The sequence below is a fragment of the Halichoerus grypus genome, chromosome 13 (assembly GCF_964656455.1).
Source record: "Halichoerus grypus chromosome 13, mHalGry1.hap1.1, whole genome shotgun sequence".
Classification (NCBI taxonomy): domain Eukaryota; kingdom Metazoa; phylum Chordata; class Mammalia; order Carnivora; family Phocidae; genus Halichoerus; species Halichoerus grypus.
The window spans coordinates 25424061-25449332 of record NC_135724.1 but is presented as its reverse complement, the minus strand read 5'-3'; the positions used below and the strand labels follow the sequence as shown (position 1 = coordinate 25449332).

Genomic DNA, 25272 nt, shown 5'->3' with positions numbered 1-25272 from the left:
CCTGCTGGGTCCAGCCTGGGGAGCAGCATGGCAACAAAAAAATGAGCCAAGACAGTAAAATAGAACAAGCCTTGCAAAATAATAACCACTGCCAGGAGCCAGGAGCCAGGCATTTCCCAAGGGTAGGTCAAGGCAGGCATCACAGCCACCCACCCCTGAACTGGCCCCTACTTCTGCTTTGCCAGCCCGTCTCCCCAGAGGGAGTTTATACACAGTTGGAGCCGATGTGAGCACAGGGGCCAGACCAGAAGCCAAGCTCAGGTTTAGAATTCAATTCCAACACTGTACCTCCCAGTATCATCCCAGGTCTGCGACTTTTTCTGCTCCCACTTTTACAGATGAGCTAACTGAGGTTTAGAAAGGGTAAGCAATCAAGGTCACACAGCTCATAAATGGGGAGTCTCCATTCACATCCTCAGCCCCGTGCCCCCTTGGCTGCCACACTTCCCCAGACCCCCAATTCTTCAATTCTTCACTGGGGCAAGGACAGTGGCTCCAGGCTGCTTTGTTCTGGGAGACCCTGCTGTCTCCCTGCATGAACACGCTGCTCCCAGTCTCCCGCAGAGGCTGACATAGGGCTGCAGGATTAGTCCCTCGGGTAGGGCTGGTTTCCAAGAGTTACGGCGTGCACATGTGTCACCTGGCTGTGCACTCTGTCACCTCTGCTCAAACACACCCGGTGCATTTGGCCAGGAGAGCAAGGCTGAGATGGAGCGGAGGACCCTGGAAGCTGGGGCTAGGGGAGGGGAGGAGAGCAGCAGGGGGAGGGCAGCGGGGGCTGCAGCCCTAGGTGTGGCGCTGGCTGCCGGGTGGCTGGCAGGACTTGAGAAGCACCTACTAGCAGCTTGGTGGCCCCTTCAAGTTGAAGATAGCAGCATCCTGGCAATACATGCCGGGGGGAGGGGGGAGGGCTGAAGGAGGAAGTCACTTTGCCTTCATTTCCAATATAAATGGCCAGGGACAAAGGAAATGGCAGAGAACGATGACAGGTTTCCTGTTTATAAATTAGGCTCAAAGACCAAGTTTCCATTTGTTTGTTTGTTTGTTTCTTGCATCCTTTCTAATGCCCACCTGGCACTGCCCAGGGCAACCTATGGAAGCTACACGGACGCTTCCATTCAGTAGGTTTTTAGTGAGTCCCTATTATATGTTTGGCCCTCCCGAGATGACGAGTGGACAACAGACCCCTACCTGAGGGAGTGTGGGGTCTCACTCATGAGGGCAGGAGGGACAAGACAAGGAGTTACCCAATCCTTGAGTGATGCCCGAAGGAATGGTGCCCAAGCTAAGTGCTTTAGGAGGAACACTCATAGTAGAACCAAAATTCTCAAGAGGTGGTGGGTTCTCCAGGCCTAGAGGTATTCAAGGCAGGCTGGCCACAAGCAGGGGCAGGAGAGCAAGTCTAGTCCACTAGGGCCCAAGAAGGTCCTAGAAATGCCATGCCCAATAGGCCGATGTGGGGGGCGGGGAGACACAGTGCACACATCGTAGAAGCCATTTTAAAGGGACGGGGAGATACTGCAAAACTTTCCAGGAAGCCTCCGGGACAGAGATCATTTATTCTTCATTTTGGGGCCCCTGTTAATACTTCCTTGTGTTTCTATCCCATGAGACTTTATGCCTATATACATAAATAGCAATATGTATTATTTTTACCCTTTTTTACACAAGTGGCACCGTACTGTCCTGCATCATGTTCTTATCCTAATACCTGTGAAATCATCCCAGACCAGTGTATAAAAGCACCCTGATTCTTTTTTTTACGACCGCATACTATTCCACCATGTGGCTGCACTCTCCTGCTGACGGACATTTATGTTGTTTCCAATCTCCTGCTCTTACAAACAGCCCCGCCATGAACAGTCTTGCAAACATGCCCTTTCCTGTATGTGCCTGGATCTGCAGGATAGAAGTGGAACTCTTGGGTCAAAGGATGTGTACACTGAAATTCCACAGCTACTGTTGAATTGCCCTCCATAGAGCTGAATGTAGAATTCATGTATATACTCCCTCCTCCAACCCTGCATAGGACTGAGCTCTTGTTGGCAGGGACGCCAAGGCTTACTTTTCCTCTGTGTCCCCATGGTGCTCATCCCAGGGATAGACTCAGGAAGGCTTTGGGGGTCACCATTGCTCACAATCACCTGGACTCTTGGTCATGGCTGGACCAGAGAGGATGAAGCCAGCAGCCAGCAAAGAGAGGGCCCAAGTTCAGCAGATTTAAAAGAGCAGTGGCTTTGTGCATCTTGAAGAGCCAAACCGCCCCTCCAGCATGGACACCCCACTGGGCTGAGAGACAACAGGTTGCCCCAGTGGGGAAAGCATATTAACCCCGTCAAAAGGAGGGACTCTCAGCATGTGCTCCAAGAGGAGATTAGGAGTGTATTTGGGTTTCCAAAGTCCCAGCTGCACCCATGTTAAGAAAGAACTGTTTTCTTGCTGTTAATCCATTCCTGGTGGAGATGTTGCTTCAAATTGAATGAGCCTTTTATGTGCTGAAGTCAAATGCGATCTATAAGATAAATTAAATCACTTATTCCCAAAAACAGGAAACCTCTGATCGGAGTGATAAAGATTTCACAGCAGCAGTTGCCGGACCAGCAGGGCCCCAAAAGTACCCATTCCCCCCACCAGCCTGGCCTTGGCCCCACCAACAGAGCAAGCTCAGGCTCCAGCACAGGACCCAGAATCCTACCCAGTGGGAGGTTTCTCTCTGGCAGAGCACAGAGGAGGCTGGAGTGGAGAGAGCCGGTGAGCCTGAGGGGCCCCCCTGGCCAGGGGGCAAGAACTCGAGGTGCTGTGCAAGAACCCCTCACCACTATCCAACCTCTACTAGGCCTTCTAGGTTCAGCTCAAGGGTCCCCTCTTCCAGGATTCAGCAGGCACCCCAAAGCATGTTCCTAGAGCACTTCTGACCTGAAGTGTAACCTCGTCTGTCTACCTGGCTTAGCATCCATGGCCTGCGAGCCCTCTGAGGCAAAATCCAGCACCGTGTTTGATCCCCACTAAAGTGCTCAACACATGCTTGATGAGGAAATGAAATGGAGCCCCAGAAACAGTCGGAATAGCGACCTGCCCTAACGATGTCACCTACCAACCTATCCAAACGTTCATGGTCCCAGTGGATGCCAGCCATTGTAGTAGGCACTGGGGCATCCAATCCCCGTATTAGGCAACGGGGTTCCAACAGGGCTTCTTGAACTAAAAGGCCAGCCTGGCCCCAAAGGCCCGCTGTTTGAGGCGCTCTTTTTGGTGGAAGTATCACCTTGAGGAAATCCCGACCCCATGGGGAGTCACACTGTCCCTCAGTGGTCCTCTTTAGCTCTTCGGCCAGCTAGCAATGGGGCACACGAGCGGAAAGCCTAGATCTAGGGCCCTGCTGTACATGAAGTAAGAGACGAGGGGAGGAAAGTCTCTGAAATCCTAAAAGCAATATGGAAATAGAAACTGTTACAATGATAATCCTTTGCTTGTGCCGCGTCTTGCAGTCTGCGTAGAGCTTCCTATCTAGTACCACCTGATCCTCAAAGCAACCCTGGGACAAGTAAGGACAGTCATACCCAATTCACAGAAATGAAAACGGAGGTGCAGATAGCTCAAACCCTGAATCACCTAGATAACAAGGGGCTGAGCTGACAACATTGTCCAGGTCTTCTAACTCCCAATAGAGCGTTCTGTTTACCACAGCAAGATGCACCAGCTTTGCCTAAAACCACAGCTTCTAGCTGTGTAGAAAACCCTCTTCCTTCTTCAATCCTTCTCTTTCCCTGGACTTGATGATTGATGAATGAGCTTCCCTGGGCTCTTTAAAACCAGCAGCTCAGCCTCTGACCCACTCTGGGGCTGCAGGAGAGCCCCTGTCCCCCAATTTCCTCCAATTCTTCATATCTTTGATATTAAAACCACGCAATGACCCTAATCTGGGCATTTCCAGGAAAAATGCACTCAGGATTTTCTGGAAGGGTGGCGGTCCTTTGTGACAACACAGATTGCTGGGCAGGGCTGGCCTCTCAGTAGAGGGCACCTACTCGTCTCCTGGCTCCAAGCGTGTCTCCTTAGTGACCTCTGATAACTGCAGGTCAGTGTTAGCATAGAGGAGGAGGAGAATGGTTGCAATGACCTGCCCACAGCCTCACACAGCCTGCAAGTGGCCAGGCCCGGGGCCATCTTGCATTTCCCATCACAGCACGGGGGGGAGCAGCAGAGACAGAGCCACCGTGCTGGGCCTCTTATTCCACCCCCCAGAAAAGGCTTTATCTGCACTCCAAGCCACCTCCTGGGCCCCCCAATTTTTCCTTCACCCAGTTAATTGTGTGGAACAAAACACATTCATTTGGTAGCAGAAATCAGACTCCCGTTTCTCAGATACTGTCATTCTGCAAAAGCACTGTCTGAGGGGGTACTGCCTAGGAATACACCTGTGTGACTCACACCTGTGGGCAAAATGCCGTCTCTCTACCAGGCCCATTTAAATGAACAGGTGTTTTAGGTTGACATAACCAATCTCCACATGAACACAATTAATGACTTGGCTCATAACAGTTCTGTGTTGGGGCTTTACTGCACTATAGACACTATTCTCCCTTACAGAGACCATCTGATATGGGAAAGTGACTTCGAAATGGGAAAATAAGGTGATTAATCACCTGGCAGAAGGACTCACCTGAGATCTCCTTGTCAGCTCATCATCCCCGAACACAATTACAATGGCATTCTTCTTCCCACACGGTTTGTGGCACATTCATATCAAATGGACTTGGGAACACGGCCTGAGAGATTCAGCTATTTCCTGCTTCCTGACTGCAAATCTAGCACCAATTCCAACCTGTTAGCCAGTCACTCAGGAAAGGAGAAGGTTGGCGTGTCGGGGTTGGTTTGGAAACACAGCAGTACACTCCCCTCCGTGTTCCACAGAAGTGAAGGGAAAGGGGGTGACCGAAGACATTGGGATGAGCTCTTGTGAGCCTCCCAAGCACACTGATGCCCTCCTCTGCATGGGCATCCAGGCCCCTCTGGCCTCACATCATCCAGAACATTCTTGTTGACCAGTCTCAAGAGGGTTTTCCCTATATCCACCGTCTCTTGCTTCCTCTCTGACCAGCAAACTGTGATAGTCCACCTCTGCCACACCTAGGCCTTCCCTGCCTGCCTCCAGGTTCATCAAGCTTTACCTGCCCTATGTCTGCTGCCCACTGGTACCTGGAGAAGAAACTGCCATGGAAACCTCCTCTAAGGTGACCCAGCATAGCAGGCTCAGGTGAGTTTCTTTCCTTCTTGAGCATTTCTGGTTCATAGCATGAGCCTTTCGGAGAGGGTAATATTTTTGAAAAAAGGATATAATCTCTAACGGTGAAATTTCAAGAACTGTGGGGAAGAAACAGGACAGTGGGAGAGAGGTGACGGCAGAGAAATCTCTGAGACGCAGCCTTGAAATAATGCCACACGGACTGGCCACGAGCTACTACTGAAAATCTGTTTTTCAAAATGTAAAACAGTCAATTTCCAGATGTCTGCTTTGGGGAGCCAAACTGCTGTTGATTTGTTCCCAGTTCATCATGGGATAAAGTCTGAGCTCCTCACCGAAGCAGTTCAGGCCTTCCACGGGTCCCTGCTCCTGTAAAGCCTTCTCTCCTCCCTGCCCCGAGTGAGAACCCCTCCTTGGCCCCTGGCTTCTGCACTGAGCTCCAGGCCTACTCCGGGCCTCTCAGTCTGGGCCCACACTGGCCCAGCCCCGAAGGCCTCTCGTTCCCTGGAGCCACCTGCCGCACAGCTCCAGGGGATGCACTCCCATCCGAGGTCCTGTGTGGGCAGTGCATGCGCGGCACAGTAATCCAGGTTGCCCACCCTCACAGCCTCTCTGCTTCGGGAAGCCTCCCCCCACCACCACACACGCCTCCTCCCCAACTTCCTCCGTGCTTCTGTCTTTGGTGCACTTCGGGACTTTGACACCCGCTATTCTCTTGATCTGGGTGGGTGGGCGTAGGTCCCCAGGGAGAGTCTAAGTGTCCCAGGGGTAGTGACGGGGTCCCAAGTCTGTACAAACCACCCCCACGCCCAGGCTAGTGGGCTGGGAATCTCGCATTGGCTTTCCAAGTGTGGTCCTGGGACCCGTGGCAGCTCAGCACCCAGCAACCTGTTAGGAATACAAATTCTCTGCCAGCCGCCGCTGCCCTGCCACCCCTCCTGAACTCTTGAATCAGACACTCTGGAGGTGGGCCCCAGCACCCTTTGTAGAAGCCAGAGGCGATTCTGACACACAGGAAGTGGGAGAACCACCAAGGTATAGGATCCTCAGCCACCCTGCTGGGTTTGTTGAATTGATTAACAGGGATTTCCAACCAGGAGGGGAGTGGGGCTCCTTGGAGGCTGCCCATTTCATTGGTCTCTGGTGGAGACCCAACTCCATGGTTGCGCTGAAGAATCACAGAGTGAACTTGCTCAGAAAATCTTCCTGGCAGCCTGAGGCATGATCTCTTCTGTGCCAAGGCTGAACACAAAATGTGCCACCGAGCAGCCAGGCCGCTCTCCTCCAAAGGACACTCTTGTCCTGCAATCCTTGTCCTGCCCCTGCTCACTGGGCGGGTAAAATAGCAAGCAGCTAGTTTAACAGGGTCCCTCTCTCCCTACCAAGTGCTTGGCCATCTCGGAGACCCTCCTCCTAGTCCCTACTCCTTTCGCAGCCTGCCCAGGGCTAAGGCCCCAGCGTCCCATGTCTTGCAGCAGAACTGGGAGTGGGCATGGTTCCCAGCCCCCACTCCAGACTCCCAGAATCTGAATCTCTCCCAGGAGGGGCCTGGGAATCCTGGTGTTGAACAAGTCTCTCTGGTAACTCTATCACTGGCAATCTGAAAAGCAATCAGTGAGCCCACCTTCCTTATTTGTCAGATGGGGAAACTGAGGCCCAGGGCCATGACTTGACATTCCCTGACCATTCCCAACCACAGAGAACTCTCTCCTCATCTCGGCTCCCACGACACTCACAGCCTGGATCCCACCCCAAGTCCTAGCACACATTACCCTACACCACGTTTCTCAACACCACCCGCTCAGCCCTGCCCCTCCCCCACGGGGCTGCACAAGGGTCTGGAGGCTGAGCCGGGCTGTAGTCATGAACCCCTGCCCCCGGCTTAGTACTTAGTGCTCAGTGCTGGGCACACAGGAGCCTCAATAACCATCTGAGGCAGGAACACCCCCCACCCCAGGCAGCCGGCACTCTTCTTTTAGCATATGCACTGAGACTAATCTAGCATATCACCAGATTGTCACCTTGAAGCACCCTAGAAGGTCTGTCCCACAAGGGTGAGGGAATGCATACATTCTGATGCGAAGCAAACAGCCACCTGCAGAACAGGTGGAGAGGGGGCCAGAGCAGTGGGGAGTAGAGGCTAGCTAGGGGCTGGGGGAGTGTCACAAGGACAAACTTCACCTTCTTGTTAATTCCGCTCAGAGCCAAGCCCCGGAGACACACAGCTGGGAAATGGGACACAGAGCTCACACTTTCTCACCTCCACCTCTCAAGAGCCCTGATGCTGACATACAGAAAAGGTGACAATGAAACAGAGACAAAGAAGAGCCCCAAGGAGAAACAAGCCTGCTCCATCTGTGGGTCACAGGGCGCAGGGAGTCCCCGCCGGGTGCCCCAGGCAGTGCAATAAACCCGCCTGGCCTTCCCCAGTGGCACAAAAAGGGACTGCCAAAATGAGAAGCTTTCAGGGCCCCAGAAAGGCCTCACCGAAATTCAAACTTGGCTCCACCCAACCCTGACCAGGCCCACGCCACCTCCCGGTGTTAGGCAGGCAGGCTAGTAAAACAACTCCGAAATCTCAGGGGCCTAAGACAACAGAAGCGTATTTCACGTTCACAGTATGTGTCCAAGGCTACTCCAACCTTTTCGTTTTCCTCTTTGCCCTAAGCAAATGGCACGTCGTTTGCATTTTTGCAACACAGCACCACTCTTCCAGGCAAAGAACCAATTTCTGTGCCTGCCAGGATGGGCTAGGTTATGCCACAGTAACCACAACCAGCCACTGCACTGTGCTTGCGGCAGTCACTCGGGGGTCAAGCTGATGCAGTGGCCGCCATCTTGAGTGGCGGCCTCGGGCTGCAACCTGGAAGTGAAACCCAGCACGCCCCTCACACTGGCCGGAACTCGTCTGGTGGCCCCACCCCACCATGACGAGTACAGGAAGGGCAATCCCGCCAGGGGTCAGAAGACACTGCTCCGACCAGTGCACACCCACAGGCTCCCAGTGCTGGTACGTGACATTCCTCCAGCAGAGCTTCACCCCTTTCCCTCCCCTGTGAGGGCCAAAGTTCCTCCCTTTATTTGTCATTTTCACCCCAGGATGAAGGAAAGTTTTCATATCAAGGAACTATGAAGACGATCAAAACATGATTTTCAAAGAAAATGACAGGGGACATTATTACAATATAGAACATTACAGTCTTACAATATATAACAACATTCTCATGTATAACATTACACGTTTTCAGATAGAACAGGAAGTTCAAAGTAAAGGTTTTAGTGTAATGGCAAAATGGTCACCAGATGCCCCTGTGGGAGTGAGAAGGCAGAACGCACAAAGGGAAATTTCAAGAATGAATTTAACAACCGGTGGGCCTTCCAACAGATCAAGGGTATAAAAGGAGGCCAGAGAACGCCTGCCCTGCGAGTTTGGCCCCTTGAAAACCATCAAAAGCTGACAGCATCGTTGCTACGAGGATGCTTTGTGACTTCAACAAACCATCCTTTCCCTTGTGCCCAAAGAGAGCAAGGTGGGAAAGAAGTGGAAAGGAAGCCAGGGGTGGTGTGAAACACGAACAAGAAATCATATGTGCTGAGGTGGGGTGGGGGAGGCGGGCAGGGGCAGAGAGAGACCAGAGAACAGGGACCATTGCCCTTCTGGGGTGCTTCTCAGGAGAGGAATTTACACCCAGGAAAAAGAATCCAGAAAAGTACACAGGACACTGGAGCTTCTCCCTGGCTCAGAGCTGGAGTGTTCTGGCTCCTTCCGTAGGCCCAACCACAGCATCCTAAGAGGTGCGTGTACCTAGAATTATTCATGAATGGAGCCTTCATGGAAGAAGCTCCTGCTGTCTGTTGAAATCAGAACATGGAGGAGTCTGGAAATTTCAAGACTCTAGCTAACTGTGCATTAGCAATAGAGCCCATGTGAGGTTAACTACTTTTCCAAGCATTGGAATACAGGAACAGTAGAAGCTAAATGGACCTTCCCTTGAGCATCCAGAAGTCACCGTGGCCTGTCAAGATGCTTCAAGCTATCCTTTGCAGATCAATTTAATTCTACAAATATTTTTTGAGCACCAACTCTGGACCCAGCTCCACCCGTTTGAGGGCGAGAGCTCGAAAGAGACAGCACAGCCATGAACCCTTCTCTCATTGAGCTCCCAGGTCCTGGGGTGGCAAAGGCAAAAGCTTTTGTGCCTCACACAGCATGAGGTGAGCTCTAAAAGCAGCATATCTGAGCTGCAGTGGCCCAGAGCAAAGCAAGGCAAGATTAACCCCGTTTGGGATTGGAGCAGAGAAACCAGGGGAGGCTTCTTGAGGGATTTGACCTTGAGCTGGGATTTATTAAATGAACCCTTCTCCAGCATGTGGTTAGGGTAGTGGTGAGCAAGGGGGGATTGGGGGGACATTACAGAATGTGGAACATCACAGAGCCACAACGCACCATGACATGGGGAATGAATGCAAATGTAGAAGGAAGAGTTGGAAAAGATCAGCCTAGAGACACAGGCAACGGTCAGGTCACATGGGGCTTTGTGTTGGACTTGACCCTGGGGAGCAGAGGGAGCCAGGGGAGGGAGGTCAGGACTCCTTAAGAGGCTAGACCTCTAGGCCAGGTGAGAGATGAGGGACCAAAGCAAGGTTGTGGCTGTGGGCACTAAAGGGAGGCTACAGGTTTGAGAAACATTTTGCAAGTGGAAGCCCAAGGGCCGGGTGGTCAGCCAAGGGTCAGGGTGAGAAGGCAAGGGAGGATGAGGAGCCTGAGGAAGGAGAGTGTCAAAAAGGGTGTGGTCCACAGGACACATGCTACAGAGACCTCGGGTAGACACAGATGCAGCAGCTGGTGGCCATGGGACACTGGGGGTCTCTGCCAGGGCAGAGGTAAAAGGGATGAGGACAAGGGAGTTACATGTTCCAGAAACCAAGCAAGGGGGAGAAAGGTAGGAGTAGAAGGATGGAAGCTAGATGGGGGTCACAGGTGTGCTTTATTTTTCCTGTGGGAGAGAGAAGTCTGTTTCTGTCCTGAGGGGAAGAAGCCGGTGGAGGGCGATGGAATTTGAAGATGGAAGCTGGGGGGGAAGGGGACTGGTCAGGGGTGCCAGGAGCGGATGAGGTCTGGAATGCACACGGTGGGCATGAGACCAGGAATTTGGGACATCTGATCTCCTCGTGTCAGGCCAAACTCTTCAGGGATGGTGTCCAGAGAGTCACGGTTGACAGAATGCAGAGTGCATCTGTTTTCATGCGATATTTTCATGTGTTTAAAAGTCCTGGTTTCTCAAAACATTTTCATGAATGATCTCGTGTGTTCCTCGCAATGATACTGGGAGACAGGCACTAATATCCCCATGTGACAGATGAGGAAGCAGAGTTCAGAGAGGGTAGGTGGTGCCCCCAGACTCACAGAGCTAGCCTTGGCAACCAGGCTCTGGTTCTGCTGCCCCCCCGACCCCCGCCCTGCGGTCTCAACACTCAGATCCCAGAGGAGATTCATACTAACTCACACATACAGTATTTTGCTCAACATAAGCATCTAATGTATCCCTTTAGTTTTCTGTGACCTTGCAAAATTCATCCAGTACCAGGCCTAAAACATAGCACAGCATCTAATAAACACGTTTTTAAATATTTTTCTAGGTACGTATGCTGCCCTTATAGGTCTGACGGATCTTCTCTTTACTCATGTGTGCCCTTTGCTGAGCCATGGAGAGTGGGCCTCAACCCAGGGGCACCCTGGCACCCCTTGGGAAGTCTTTAAAGTCATCCCAAGCCCAGGCTGCCCCCAGGACTGTGGGATCAGAACCCACGGGGTGGCTCAGTCAGTTAAGTGTCCAACTCTTGGTTTCGGCTCAAGTCCTGATCTCACGGGTCGTGAGATCAAGTGTCAGGCTCCAGGCTCAGTGGGAGTCTGCTTGGATATTCTCCTTCTGCCCCGTCCCCAAATCATGCTCTCTCTCATTGTCTCTCTCTCAAAAAAAATAAATAAAATCTTAAAAAAAAAAAAAAAAAAAGAACCTCCGGGGTGGGGCCTGGGCCCTGGAGGCATCAAGGGGAGCTGCTCAGAGATGGCTCAGAAGTTCTGAGGTGGAGGGGGCGCCTGGGTGGCTCAGTCGTTAAGCGTCTGCCTTCGGCTCAGGTCGTGATCCCAGGGTCCTGGGATCGGGCCCCGCATCGAGCTCCCTGCTCCGCGGGAAGCCTGCTTCTCCCTCTCCCACTCCCCCTGCTTGTGTTCCCTCTCTCGCTGTGTCTCTCTCTGTCGTAAATAAATTAAATCTTTAAAAAAAAAAAAAAAAAAAAAAAAGAAGTTCTGAGGTGGAGGAAAAGACATCCCAGGAGGGCCCATGGGACAAGCAAGGGGGCGAAAGGGACAGGGGGAGGCTTCACAGATTCAGCAAGTCTGGAGCCTGGTCGAACACACAAGCCCATCAGCCAGGATGTCAGGGGGAGAAAACCAGGGAGAAATCAGCACCTGTCACTGAATTCCAGTACTGCTGGCTGTGAGGTATTTGCCCCTGATGGGCACACTTGCATCTCACCTTCCCAAAGCTCTGCCACAGGGAAAGGGAAGGCAGACATTTCTTCCCCATCTACAGAGGCAGTAAATGGGGCTCAAAGAGGCGAGATGCCTACCCCAAGGGTGGTCATCTTCATGGAACAAAAACAGTCCGACTGGAGGATCAGAGCCCACTGCCAGAGGGAAACCCTGGGACAGAGGGCCGACTCTGGTCCCTACCTGTTGCCAAGGCCTTCCCACATATGGGTCTCCCTCATTTTCAAAAGGGGACTCTTCCCCAGTGAGCTCTCCTCCCTTCTGGTCACAGGGTGCTTCTGGACGGCTCTTCCCCACAATCCTGCAACACACACAGGAGCCAAGCCCTCCGGGGAAGCCTTGTCACCTGCATCACCATGTCACCTTGCCCCTTTCCTCTAAAACAAGAACCCTGGGTACATTTCGGGCGACTCCACCCACCACACCCGGATCAGCCTTCTGGCTCTAAGGAAGGCACAGAGGGCGGCCTCCTGCCTCCTGCTCTAAACAGCGCCCCTCTCCGGCCTCTCATGAGACCAAGAGCTCCAACAACCCACAAGTCGTGGACGATGACACCACTGTGACATCAGGCACAGCACCTACATGTGTGCTGGCAGGGTGGGAAGCTAGCACACGTGCACACAAAACGGGGGGATCAAGCATCAAGTCACCTGAGGTGCGTTCCAGCTCTCGGACAAGTTAATTAATCTCTTTACCTCAATCTACTCATCAGGATAATGGGGACACTAACACGAATACTACGTTTCCGGGGAGTGTGAGACGGAATGAATGAATCCGTGTCAAGTGCTCAGAACGTGCCTCAGAGATATGTAGGCTCTGAGACGCCGCCGTTGTTCCGGGTACTGCGCTTTCGTGTGTGTTCGATGCCCAGAGGAGGGAGGGGGACCGCACGGCCCAGAGCAGCTGAGGGAGAGTTTCTGTGGGAAGTTGGGATTTTAAGCATTAATACAACTGAGAAAGGACAGTACGTTCGAGAAGAAGACAGAAAGTGAGGATCCCCAGAGTCGGAATTTGGACATTAATTTACTGCCAAGGAGCCAAGGAGTGTGAGGCCCACACCCCACCCCCCAGAATTCCCGCCACTGCAGCAGGATGGGCCGTGTTATTAAAGCAAACACCCCACAGGAACCGAAACCAAACAACTCCAGGCAACAGGAGTTCGGGGAACCTTTGGCTCTGTCTCCAAGGCAATTGAAAAGAGCTCAAAACAGATTAAAATATGAGATGAATTTTGAAGCCCAGGAATGAGAGAAAATGAATCCTGTGACTGGGAGCCAATATGATTATTTCATTATTTGGTTAGAAAGTTAAAATGTGCAGGAAATGTCAGATGCTTTCTCGAGATGGAGGGAGGTTGGGATGGCATGGCCATGGGGGCGCATATTCTTTTTAATATTAAAAAATAGCTTCGCCCCAACTTAGTTTTAATCAGAAAACCTTCCCTTGGTAGGGCAGCCTGTGTGAGGTCTCTTTAAGGCCCACATTCTACCCTTCAATTACCCACCCACAACACCTCTCCCGCAACAGCCCATCTGCCTTCTGAAAAGAACTCTCCCCCCCACCTATAAAACTAAATAAATCCCATGTGCTCCCAGGTGAATGGTGCCCCCCTAGCCCTCGGGGCACTCAGCCCCAAACCCAACCTGGGGGAAACCCAGCCACCAGTGGCTTCTCCCACAGCCTCTCCCCATCTTTCCTGCCCAGATCCATCCCCCCCCACCCCCGCCCCAGGCAGTTACCACTCCTTAGGTCTGTCCATTGTCCATGCCACCCTGCATCCCCATGTCCCCGTCTCTATGGCCATCATTTACTTGCTCGCTCAGTTATTTGTTGGAAGAGTCCTAGATATCCACTGGCAAGGTGTGCTGGTGCAGGGCACACAATGATGTGCAAGGAAGGCCAAGTCTCTCCCTGCAGAGAGCTGACAGTCTATGAAAGAAGACAGACATGCGGCGAACAATGCAGACGCACAGATTGGGGAGCCAAGGGGAAGGGCCAATTCACCCTGACTGCAGGGAGGGGTCAGGCAAATACCCCAAAGGAGGCAGCATCTGGGTATGACCTTTCAGTTGGCTTTGATTATGAAGGGAAGAGTAAAGGGAATTCCAGATGCGGGCACAGAATTAAACACAGGCCCGTAGCCAGGAAATGCAACCCAAACCCAAGGGACAGCGAAGAGACAAATTTGACTGGCCTGAGGAAGCCACATCAGAGGTGAGAGAGAAAGCTCATGAGGAAGGCTGAGGTCTGATTGATGGGGGCTTCTGTATTTTAATATTTTAAAGAAGTAACACATTAAATGATTTAAATTCACAAGGTGCAAAGGGATATACAGTGAAAAGTCACCTTCCCCTCCCTGCTCCTAGCTATCCAACTCCCCATTTCAAAGGCAACCAATGTTAGCCATTTCTTATGTATCCCTACAGAGATATTTTAGGCACATTCAAATAAATATATACCTCTTTTAACTTCCATGCACATACAGTAGCATATGACATACACCTTTTACCTTTTTCTGATTAATTACAAATATGGTAAACCAGCAGTTCTCAAAATGGAGCGTGCATCAGAATTACCTGGCTGGCTTGCTAATACACAATTTCCAGGCCCCACTCTAGAGCGTGATTCAGTAAGTCAGGGGTGAGGCCTGGGAGACTACATTTCTAACAAGTTCCCAGGTGTTGCTGCTGTTGCTGGTCTAGGAACCCACACCTGGAGAACCACTGGTAGAGATCACACTACATGAGTTTATAAAGAGTGGCTTCATTCACCGTCATGGCTGTGTAGTATTCCATTGCTGGGCTGTACAGTTACATATCTAGCCAGGCCTTCCACTTAGGTTGTCTCCAATCCTTTGCTATTCCAAATAGTTCCACAGTGATTATACTTGTACATTCATCATGTCACCTATGTGGGAGTATAGTTCTGGGATAAAGTCTGGGTCAAAGAGTTTGTACTCTAGCAATTTTGACCGATAACTGCCAGACAGTTCTTGGAGGGAGTCCTGAATGCTAATATAAGAAATTCTGAATTTTAACTAATGTAGGCTTTGGAACAGAAGACTGGCAAGGTCAGAGCTGTGCTTTGGGAAAATTAATCTGACTCCATGGTGAAGTGTGGCCTAGAAAGGAGAGAGCCTAAGGAAGGACAGCCACTGGGGCAGACAGACTCCACAGATACCTGTGAGCCCTGCCTCCTGGAGGTCATATCTAAGTGTAAGTCCCTTCCTTTGAGTGTGGGTGGGACCTGTGACTGACTTCTAACCAATACAATATGGTAAAGGGGGTGGTGGGCTGTCACTCCTGTCATCATGTTACATTATAGAAAACTCCATCCATCTTGATACTAGACTGGCACCAGAGGCTCTCTTTCTCAAGCTGCCATGAATTCTCTAGGCACAAGGAACTAAATGCTGCCAATAATCACCTGAGAAGGGAAATGGATCCTTCCCCAGTTGACCCTCCAGATGAGAACCCAACCCAATCAAGGCAAATGACACCTTGAATGCAGCCTCACTGGAGACCTTTAAGGCCAGGATCCAGCTAATCTGTGCTGGGATTCCTGGCCTACAGAAATAACAATTCTGAGGACTAACAAATGTGTGTTGTTTTAAGTAACTAGGGTTGGGGTGATTTGTTTGGCAGCAAGAACTAAAACAAACATATAGAAGGGTTCTCCAAAAATAGGCTACAACATTGAAGGCCTGAAGTGTCAGAGGCAGAAGAGGGGAGCAGGAATGAAGGGTGGATGTAGGAGAAATTTCAGAAAAGAGCAGGACCTGTGGGCTCATGAGAGGAACAGCAAAGGAACCTCCTACCATCAGGGGGCAAGATGGCTGGACAATTTCCCTAAAACAAACTCAGCCCACTTTCATGAGATCAAGCCAAAGAGCAGTCTGAGGTGAGGTGTAGCAGACATGTTTGCTCCTTATCCCTTTCTAAAAGTGTTCCTTCCCTTGCAGATGGCTCCAAGATTACCACAGCACAGCATCCCCAGGCCACCAGCTGCCATCTGCAATTTGCTGACAAGGCAGATAAGCACCTACACAGAGAAGACCCACAATAAATCACGGTGGCATTTCAACCCACTGGGGACAATTTCAACTAATTGTGTTGAGACAATTCAGGAATCACCTGAAAAAAATGGGAATCATGCATAACAAGGATTTAAACAAGAAATTAATAAAGAAACTGTGAAAAGAGCTAGAAGAAAAATGTAGGAGAATGTTTGTATTAATCTTGAAATAAGAAGGACTTTCCATGCATGATCCAAATCCAAATCTCATATTTTTTAAAAGGCTACATCTGAGTTCAAAGATTTTTAATATCTAACACCAGAAAATAAAATAAATTCAAAAGACAAATGAAAAATAAGGAAAAAAATTTGCAACATATATGGCAGGCAGAGGGCTGATTTCCTTACTACATAAATAATGTGCATGTGCAAACATGTACAAGTCCAAAAGAAAGGCCAACAACCCAATAGAGAAATGCACAATAAAGAGGAAATTAAATTGTCAGTCCACAGAGCAGGAAACACAAATGCATTTCACACATCTGAAATGATGCTCGTCCTCACTCATTAATTTGCAGGAAATGCAAATTAAAACTACAAGATCCGGTTTCTATCAGGTTAGCAAATTTGTTTAAATATACACGGTGCCGCTGAACCAGAGGGCGTAGAGCCACTCCCATCCATGGTTGGTGGAAGTTTAAATTGGTGAGCATACCATGTATGTTAAGACTACATGCATGCGCATACACACACACGCACACACGCAGACTCTCTTGAGAAGGACACAAGGGCACAGGTAGCAGTGGCTGTCTCTGGTAAAGGAGCCATGTGGCTGCCACCAGGGCACAGGAATGAAAGGAAACTGCATCCCTTTTGTACTGTTTAAAATTTTCCCAAGTACCTGTTCTACATTCTCAACAATTCTAAAAAGTAACAAAGAAAAAGAAGTAGAGAGAAAGTCCACTTCGGGAAAGATGGAATAAATGTCTTTTTCCCCACACTACCCTGTAAGCACAACTGAAAACCCAGGGCACTGTACATAAAACAAACATAAGATGAATCTGAAAGGTAAAGAGAAGCAATGGGATAGGAATTTTGGGACCCAAGTAACGAGAAGATGGTGAGGTTCCCGGGTTTTCTTTTGGTCTCATATATCCCAGATTCAGAGCTGAAGAAGCTGGCAAACTGTGAATATCAATGACCACAGACAGAATAAAAAGCCAACAAAAGTCTGCTCTTTCTAGCCAAAAGACTAGGAAAGGGAGTGCCTAGAAAGACATTTCTAGACAGTAACTGCTCCAATCCAGCCAAACATTGCAGAAAAACTGAGATCCCACTCCCATCCTTGCTAGCAAAGGCCAAGTGCGGAGCCTTGACTTTCACCCCCACCCAGCAGTAAAGAGGCACCCTTACTCATCCCTGCTGGAGTGGTGCCAGAGGAGGACTGATGGAAACTCAGGAATTTCACCATTGCTCAGCAGTGATGAGGCCACCCTCAACCCCCATGGTGTCAGTGGAGGTCACATGGGGAACAGTAACTAGACATTCCAACCGCTCCCAGCCAGTATTTATGGAAGCTGAGTGCGATACCTGGACTTCAACCCTCACAGTAATGAGGCAGTGTCCCCAACCTCAAAAAAAAAAAAAAAAAAAAAAATCTAACGTGGACGATTGAAGTAAGATCCAGAGATCTCAAAACATATTATCCTAAATGTCCACTGTTTTACCAAAAATCTCTTATACCAAGAATCAGGAATATCTCAAACTGAAGGAAAAATACAATCAATAGAGACCAACTCCAAGAAGACAGAGATGTTAGAATTATCTGACAAAGATATTAAAGCAACCATCATAAAAATGCTTCAAAAAGCAACTATGGGGGTGCCTGGGTGACTCAGTTGGTTAAGCATCCAGCTCAGGTCATGATCTCAGGGTTGTGAGATCGAGCCCTGCTCCAGGCTCCATGCTCGATGTACAGCCTGCTTAAGATTCTCTCTCTCCTTCTCCCCCGGCCCCTCCCTCACCCTCTCCTAAAAAAAAAAAAAAAAAAAAAGGGCAACTAAAAATATGTTTGAAACCAATGAGAAAAAAAACAAAGTCTAGCAAAGAAATATAAGGTATGAAGAAGAACTAGTGGAAATGTTAGAACTGAAAAACACAATAACTGAAATACAAAATCTGGTGGGTTGACAACAGCAAAATGGAAAGAACAGAGGAAAGAATCAGTGAACTGGAAGATGGAGCAATAAAAATTTAATAATCAATTAATATTCAATAAATAAAATAAATCAATAAAATATAATCAAAATAAATAATCAAATACTTAATAATTCATAATAAATACATTTAAAAAACCCAGTCTGAAAAATAGAAAATAGACTGAAAAACAAACAAACAAAGCCTCAGGGACTTGTGGTACTGTAACAAAAGAGTGAACATTCCTGTCACTGGAGTTCCAGAAGGAAAGGAGAAAGAGAACAGGCTGAAACAGTGTTCAGTAGTCGAAAACTTCCCCAGTTTGGAAAAAATACATAAACCTACAGATTCAAGAAGCTGAGTGAATCTCAAAGGAATCCACATCAATACATATCATAGTCAAACTTGTAGAATTAAAGACAAAGAAGAAATTGGGAAAGCAGCCAGAGAGAAACATCTACCTATAGGGGGAAAAGAACAAGAATGATATCAGATTTCTCATCAGAAACCATAGAGGCCAAAAAGAAGTAGTACACTCTATTTCAAGTGTGGAAAGAACTGTCAACCCAGAATCCTAAATCCACTGGAAATATCGTTCAGGAATGAGGAGAAAACCAAGTCATTCCAAGATGAAAGAAAATGAAAAGAATGTGTTGCTAACAAGCCTCTCCCCCCAAAAAAATGGCTAACCCAAAAATAAGCAATAAAAGAAGAAACCTTGGAACATCAGGAAGGGAGAAACATGCAAAGCAAAGGTAAAGGTTCACAAAATAAACCTCATTTCCCTCTTGAATTTCTAAATTATATTTGACAGTTAAAGCAAAAATTCTGACCCTGTTGTGGTTCAAATGTATGCAGAGGAAACGTTTACGACAATTACATTATAAACAGGAGCAGATAAAAAGATTTAAAGGGAAGGAAGGTTTCTACATTTCATTGGAACTGGTAAAATGATGACACAAGTAGACAGAGATAAGCTATGTACCCATCATGTATGATGTAGAACATCCACTAAAAAAAAAAATACAAAAAATATAAACTGAAAAATGCTATCAATAAATCAAGGTAGGATTCTAAAATTTGTTCAAGTAGCCCAGGAGAATGCGGGAAAAGGAAAACAGAAACAAAAGAGAAAAAAGGGGAAATGTAAGAATGAAATCACATACTTAAGCCCTGACATATCAAGAACTACATTAAATATAAATAATCTAAAGTCACCAGTTAAAAAATCATGACTCAGTACATGCTGTCTACAAGAAATTCACTTCAACTGTATGATATAAGCAGGTTGAAAGTTAAAGGATAAAAAACATATATCATGCAAACATTAATCAAAAGAAAGCAGGAGTGGTTATATCAATACGAGAGAAAATAGATTTTGGAGCAAAAACATTACCAGAGACAAAGAAGGATATTATATAATGATAAAGGGTCAATTCACCAGGAAGACATAGCAATCCTAAATGCTCATGAACCAAACAATAGAGACCAAAATATGTGAAGCAAAACCTGATAGAACTGAAAAAAGAAATACAGTTGACCCTTGAACAATGTAGGGGTGAGGAGTGCCAACCCCCCACACAGTCAAAATCCAAGTATAACTTTTGACTCCCTAAAAAGTGAACTACTTATAGCCTACTGTTGACCAGAAGCCTTAACAATAATATCAATAGTTGATTAACACATATTTTGTATGCTGTATGTATCATACACTATATTCTTATAGTAAACTAGAGAAAAGAAAATGTTACTAAGAAAATCATAAGGAAGAGAAAATCCACTTATTGTACTGTGCTGTTTTTATCAAAAAAAAAAAAAAAAAGCCTGTAAGTGGATGTGCGTACTTCAAATCCGTGTGGTTCAAGGGCCAACTGTTGATAAAGCTACAGTTATATTTGCAGATTTCAATACTCCTCTCTCAAAAATTAATAAAATAACTAGACAATCAGCAAGGATATAGAATAATTCAACAAACACAACCAACCAACAAAATCTAATCAACATTTTACAATACTCCACCCAACAAGAGCCATATGTACATTCTTTTCAAGTGCCTGTAGAATATACACCAAGACAGACTATATCCTGGGCCACAAAACAAACCTCAATGAATTTAGAAAAATTTAAACCACAAGAGGGTGTGCCCTCTGACCTCAGTGGAATCAAACTAAAAATCAATAACGGCAAGATAACAGGCAAACCTCTATACATTTGGAAACACATCTGCCTACTTCTAAGTAATTCACGAGCCAAAGAGGAATCTAGATGTCTTTCAATAGGTGGCTGGTTAAACCAACTGCGGTACGCCCACACCATGAAATACTACTGAGCAATAAAAAGAAGAATTTTTGACACACGTATCAATGTGGATGAATCTTCAGAGAATTATGCTGGGTGGAAAAAAAAATGCAATCCCAAAGGTTACATACATACTGCATTATTCCATTTATATAACATTCTTGAAATGATAAAATTATAGAAATGAAGAACAGGTGAGTGGTTTTCAGAAGATAAGCAGGGAAGGAGGGCAGGGGAGGGAAGCCGGTGTGACTCTAAAAGGGAAACAGGAGTGATCCTGTGATGATGGAAATGTTCTGCATCTTGACTACATCAATGTCTTGCAAGTTACTGCCATCAGGGAAAACTAGGTTAAGGACACATGAGATACCTCTGTATTATCTTTTACAATTGCATGGGAATCTCCAATTATCTCAAAATAAAAAGCTTAATTAAAAAAAAAAAAAAAGTAGAGAATCCCTCCCAGAAGACGTGTTATCAAGGTAACAGTGCTGATACACATACATTTCTCTCTCTCTCTTTCTCTCTCTTACACACACAGACACACCCGCACACACACATACACACACCCCTCACCTATCGACAGCCTTCAGTTGCTGCCATACAAATTTGCACTTATTTTTAAGTCTGATGTGATTCTCTGTCTCTCTTTGGAGAGGACTCATCCAGTCTCTTGTGAGGTCAGAGAAAAAACTCTGAGGACTTTGTTTTGGCCCCCTGAGGCTTTTCCACAGCTTGGCTCAGGAGAAAGCACAGAATTTGTTAAAATCAATCAATCAATCAATCCAGAACCCACTAGGGAAAGAAAAGCAGGCAGGTGGTGTGAGGTGATCCAAGCTGCATTTTGGGGAGCCATGAGCCCATGAAATTAAATGCAAAAGGGGGTATGTATCTGGTACATGTCGCATGTTTATCTGGAGATAAGTCTGTGGCTTTCAACCACTTTCTCAAAGGGGCCCTTTCCTAAAATGGTGACAGAAGGAGGAGGCCCACACTTGATACCTACAACCCCCAGTTTCTGTAGCCCCAGGTGGGCACTGCTGAGCCCCAGTCCACCTTCTGGAAATTGCAGATAAGCCTCCTGGTATTTTTTTTTTTTTTTTTTTTTAAAGATTTTATTTATTTATTTGACAGAGAGAGACACAGCGAGAGAGGGAACACAAGCAGGGGGAGTGGGGGAGGGAGAAGCAGGCTTCCCGCCGAGCAGGGAGCCCGATGTGGGACTCGATCCCAGGATCCTGGGATCATGACCTGAGCCGAAGGCAGACGCTTAACGACTGAGCCACCCAGGCGCCCCAAGCCTCCTGGTATTCTTGCCCCTAGTTGAGAAAGCACTGTTCTGAAAATCGCTGTACCCTGAGGATATTCAGTTTCCATCCTGTGGAGCTGGAAATGTCAGCACCTGAAGATCATCTAAAAACCCACACCCAACCAACAGAGGAGGAAACCGAGGCCCAGGGATACAGGATGACTTCCCAAGATCATCTAGACAGGAGCCAAGTTTAAGCTGGAACTTGGGTCTCCTCCCTGCTGCCAGCTTTGGGACATCTGTCCCTTAGGTTGGCATAAGGGCCTGACATCGGGCAGGGCCAACAGGAGGGCAACGGCTGGGCAGGAGGATGGGGGCTACCGGTGGAGGATGGCAGTGGGAAGACAGCCAGGCGCTGGATTAAAATGAGCACAGATATGCAGAAGTTAATGAGCAAAAGCTTCCTCTAAAAATCCCTGACGGTACTCCTGATTTGGCAGCTTTCATTACTCCTCAGAGATACAAATAGGTGGCAATGAAGGTTAGGAACACTAGAGAGATTTTATTGCCTTGGAAGACAGGCCATTAAATGTCATTGTTTCCCAGGGATGTCCCCAATCCTGCCCCCCTTCCACCTCCAAGCCCTTTACCTCACACCCATGGCTCATTTACCAACTGCTCGCTCGCTCCACAGATGTCAACTGAGGACTTCCAAAGGTCCAAGAACATGGAGGTCAGGAGACATGAGCCCTGCCTTGGCAGGGTTCACCCCTGCTGAGGGCCTGGGGTTTAACACCAGTAACATCTACCTGCTTGGCTCAGGCCCACGCGGAGCCCTGCATTCCCACTTGTGACTGCGTGCTGTACCGTCCACAGGCCCTTCACTGACATCCCTCAATACTGTCTCCACCCCTCTTCCTCCAGAGCCTGAAGGCTCACCCGGCTGCCGATGGAGAGAATTAGGGAGCCAGGAGGGCCGACCCGCTGGATAATCAGAAAAGCCTCCCTATCTCCGTGCGTGAAGCCCTTTCATCCATTCTGCCGTCACAGTGAACATCCCAAACCACACATCAGACCACACTGTCTTCTTAACATCTGTGGCAGTGGCCCTGAGCGCTCCCAAGGGTGTGTGTGCCTCGTGAAGTCCCCCAGCCTCCTTTGCAGCTAGGCCAGGGCCACGTGCCTTGTTCCCGCCAACGGGCCACGAGTGGGACTGCAGGGGTCACCTCCAGGTTGAGGGCGCGGAGCGCTGGCTGCTTTCTCAGCTTTCTCTCCCTCCTACAGGTGTAGAATTAAACCTTTATTTGAGTTAAGCCATTAAGATGTTAGGGGTTGCTTTTTGGACAGTTAACAGGGATCGGCTAATAAAACTTTTCAGTGGCTCCCCTCGGGATGTAAAGGGGAAACCCTTTAAGGCAGCCATATTCAATGCTTTTTATGGCCCTGCCCAGCCCCCCTCTCTGGCCTGTCTCTTGGCCGTCCCCTAAACACACCCTGTCAGGAACTGTGATTCAGCCACATTTGCGGGTTCTGGAAGGACTGTGTCCCCGCCCACCTAAGACGTCCCCTCTACCTGGAATGCCCTTATGTCTCCTCACTCCCAACTCTTCTGTCTGTGTAGCAAACTCCCACTCGGTCTTCAGTTCCCAGCTCAAGCATCCCCAGCTCTGACTCTCCCAAGATGAGTTGGGGCAACTTCTTCCTGACCACAGGCACCCAGAGTACCCTTGCATACAGCTGTATCTTAGCGTTTTTGTTCGACTTTCTGTGTTGCCCACTGGACTATGAACTCCACGGGAGCAAGGAAAGGCTTTCCCTCACTCTTCTCTTCCCTAGAGTCTACCTCAGCATTCGACTCCCAGAAGACCTTCAGAAGATGTTTAATGACCACTCAAATGGAGCCCACATTAAACTCTTTCTGGAGAAGGCCACCTCTTTTTGAAGGAGAAATTCAAACAAGTTGTGGGAACTCTTCACAAAAAGAGGAGGCTCGAGGTAAGGAACAAAATGACCCATAATTACACTGGGCTCTAGAAAGGGCTCTCTTCTGGAAGCCCATAGGCCAGGCCTGGCTGGCTCTGTCCCCCACCGGCCCAGTGTCTCTGAGCAAGGTAATCCCTCCTCCATCATCCAAGTTACATGGTTATTGAGCCTGGTGAGGCCGTCTCTGCCACCCCACCTGCTCCTCTCGTGATCCCTCTCTTCCCCAGAAGCCTCCACTCAGAGTTCCTAGCCAATTTCCACTGAACCCCCTAGCTAGGGGTTTAACTAAAATCCGGTAAGGCATTCACCAGCAAGGGATTACCCTTCCTCAGACATCCGTCCTTAATATGAGACAACTGAAGAGCCAATGGAATGGTGCTCCTGGGGGGATTCCAGGCACAAGACAGCAGTGGGATAGACATCTGGCCAGTGGTGAGGGCTGCTTTGGAGACACGCCTTCCCCGCAACCCCCGCCCAACCCACGCATCCCACTGCAGAGGCAAGAGCTGTTAGCACGGCTGGACCCTGGCAGAGATCAGGGAGAATGCAGCCCTGAAAGAGAGTTAATGTTGGTGGAATATCCTGAGGGTGGAACCCAGGCTCCTCACTCCTCATTCCATGGTTTCTTTTATCTGGTATTTCTGGGCAAGACAATGAGCAGACAGACTGGAAAGTTACAGGCCAGCTTTGCTGAGCCCTGCCAAAAATGCAGCAAAGGAAGCTGGAGGGAGACTCAAGCCTCTCTTTAATTTCCTCTTCTGTTTGGCTCTGCATGTGCTCCCCCACCCACCCCACTTGGACTCTTTTCTGCCCTTGGGCTCTAACTCCAAAGGAGCACTGCTTCCCATCTCAGATGTGTGGGAAACCCCTCACCCACTCGAGTCTCTCCTGACTGATGTGCTGGCCCCATTTAGCATGACTCTGGCCCTTCCTTGAGGAGCAAGGACACTGAGAAACATGAGACCAACCAGGAAATCCAATGCCCAGGCCAAGCTGGAAATATAGTGGGAAGAAAGCCTGGGTGAGTCTCTCCTGCTGTCCCTCTAGACTGGAATCAGAACCCAACCAGAAGCAAGAGTGGAAAGGAATACCTTTCCCAATAGGGTGAGAGGGGCCCCCCAAGAGAGGAGTGACCTTGGAAAGCTACCGTGATCACTTAGGGCACCCCTACCCCAACCCCACAGGGTCTAAACATGTCTCCAGGGTCTATGCGTGAGCACATGCACGCACGCACACACACACGCGCGCGCACACACACACACAACAAATGCAGGCAAGTGCAGAAGAGAAAAATCTGGATTGAAATCCTGTCTCTATCTGGGCACATTATTCGCTACATTGAGCCTCAACTTCCTCCTCTCCAAATGGAGCAATTTGCAGAATTGTGGTGAGGATCAAATGAGATAATGCTCCTGCTATGGGACTTGCATGGAGAAGGTTCCCCCATAAATGTAAATTCCTCCCCAGATCCTGGCAACCAGCTGTCATTTGAAAATGACAGTTCTGCCATCAACTAGTTTTGTGACCTAAGGCAAGTCCGCTACCTTCTTGGGCTTTCTTGAAGCTTCATAATCTTGAAGAGCAGTGTTTCTCAAACTATCGTGTGCACCAGAATCACCTGGAAGGCTTGTAAAGTACAGGTGACTGGACATGAGCCGCAGAGTTCTGGGGTGGGACTGGATAATTTGCATTTCTAACAAGTTCCCTGGTAATGCTAATGCTGCTGGCCCTGGG

At 48.6% G+C, this 25272-nt stretch overlaps 1 protein-coding gene across 2 annotated transcripts in view; it reads right to left on the bottom strand.

Moving 5' to 3' along the window:
- Positions 1-25272, bottom strand: part of ZBTB7C (zinc finger and BTB domain containing 7C) — a 341604-nt gene that overhangs the window by 283658 nt on the left and 32674 nt on the right. Inside the window, exon 1 of one of the 2 annotated variants that reach the window (XM_078060366.1) lies at positions 4664-4679. The exons of the other annotated variant lie outside the window; for it this stretch is intronic. The gene's annotated coding sequence lies outside the window, so the exon portion shown is untranslated. Of the gene's footprint in view, positions 1-4663; positions 4680-25272 lie in introns of those variants that run through there. 2 annotated transcript variants of the gene reach the window in all.